General features: G+C 27.6%; 1 long non-coding RNA gene across 1 annotated transcript; it reads right to left on the bottom strand.

The window, feature by feature from the left end:
- Positions 1–386: 386 nt before the first annotated feature.
- On the bottom strand, positions 387–1,480 carry LOC145626822 (uncharacterized). Its single transcript, XR_014111091.1, has 3 exons — positions 1,274–1,480; positions 893–957; positions 387–612 (listed from the first exon to the last, which is right to left on the bottom strand). It is a non-coding gene; the product is annotated as an uncharacterized LOC145626822 (long non-coding RNA).
- Between the last annotated feature and the right edge of the window lie 451 nt (positions 1,481–1,931).

The following is a 1,931-nucleotide window of genomic DNA, read 5'->3' as shown; positions in this document are numbered from 1 at the left end:
AATTGATTAAAATATATTATAAATAGAAGTTGTACGTTTTGAACTACTTCGTTCACTCCGAAAATATTATGATATTAAAAATAAATTTATATGATGATTATTGAGAGTAATAATCTAAAATTTTTGAATAAAATTATAAATCAATTTGTATATATGCAATAATGGTATTTTATCGAAAATAAAAGTCTAAACTAACAATTTTATCCTTAAATTTTATCCAAATTTGATTAAAAGTAGAATTCTAATTTCACTTTTTCATCCTGCGAAGTCTTTTTAATTCCATCCAACGTGGCGCGACACTTGGCGAAAAGTTGGAACGCTAAAAGTTTAGAAGTAAATACAAATTGAAGGTACTAACATTTGCCAAAAGTTGCATATAAGGTACTAACGTTTCAAAAGTTGCAGATAGAGTACTCACCACATAATTGACCTGCTACAACAGGTTAACCAAACAAAAAAAAAATGGAAAGATATAATTCTGACATTAATAAAGAGGGGACTGAAGGTTGCAATTGTTCAAGAAATCTATCAGTTAAATTATAGCGGTACAACTCCAAAAAAAACGACTTTCATATATACTCATCTCCATAGCCATCTTCTCCACCTTGCAATCTATTTGAAAAAAAAAAAATCAGAAGAAGCAATTACAAAAATTACAGGAAATACAAAATACAAAGTTATTTTTTTAAAAAGAGTATATGTCTAAAAATTACAAGAAAATCAACAATAAGTCTAATTATAAGTTTCGGTAACAAATCAACAAAAATAATAATTTCACAGCTAATAAGTCTAATTATAAGTTTCAGTAACAAATCAAAATTATCCTCAAACAATTCAAATTCAGAAAACAATTTGAAAAGATAAATTTGTAGATAGTAAGAAATCAAATTACCAGAAATAGATGAATAATCACAGGAGTAATTGGATAGTACGGAAACAATCGATTTACTTGAGCTTCTGCAATTGTAAATAAATGAATTAGTGTAGAAACAGAGAATATTGGTCTTGTTTATTGATACAATGAGCAACAAATATATAATACAATGTCTGACTTCTACTAAGCCTAGTCGAATACTACTAGCTAATAAAGCATGGGCTAGAAGATAAATATGGGAAATAATATCCTAGAGAATCAATTTATATCCTTGATAATCAAATATTCCCAAATCAAATATACTCCCAAACATTTCCCTAAAATAAATCATAATAATTAGAAACTACATTAAAAATTAAAAAAATGCAATGAAATTAAATTGGGTGAAATTAAAGATACCTTTGGGAGAGTAATGGAAATGGGGAGGTTTTAGTTTTCATAGAAGCAATTGAAAAACAAGTAAAATAGGTTGAAATTGAAGTTTCCACCATTTTCGCGATTTTTGGGTGCTTGGAAGAGTGAGTGTGTTAAAGAGGGAGAAAGGTGAAAGGTAATGATGTTTTTCGTTTCCTTATGTACAAATTAGCCTTTTTTTTTCCCTTCCCGAAGCACACGTGTCCCTATTTAATTATTTTTCCTTTTTTTAATAAACCAAAAACTTGTTCCAACCGGTTTAACAAGTTTTCACCGGATACCTGCTATAACAAGTTCAGTACCCTTTGTGCAACTTTTGAAACGTTAGTACCTTATGTGCAACTTTTGGAAAACGTTAGTACCTTCAATTTATATTTACTTAAAAGTTTAGCTTTATATATTAGTTATATGATGTTTCTTTTTATGCTAAATTATTTAAATTCCATGCAATGCACGATTTTAAACAAACATATTACAACATCTTTAATTACCAATATGTAAAAATATAAACTTTAGATATCAAAATTGTATAGATCAAGACGAATATAACAGGATCTCACATGACTATATTTTTATTTATGTATAAATCGTCAAATCTAGTCAAAGTGAAACACATAAATAGTGTAAAAGTCAAATTGTTACA

Source organism: Chenopodium album, chromosome 4 (assembly GCF_948465745.1).
Source record: "Chenopodium album chromosome 4, dcCheAlbu1.1, whole genome shotgun sequence".
NCBI classification, from domain to species: domain Eukaryota; kingdom Viridiplantae; phylum Streptophyta; class Magnoliopsida; order Caryophyllales; family Amaranthaceae; genus Chenopodium; species Chenopodium album.
This window is presented reverse-complemented; position numbering and strand designations above follow the sequence as displayed.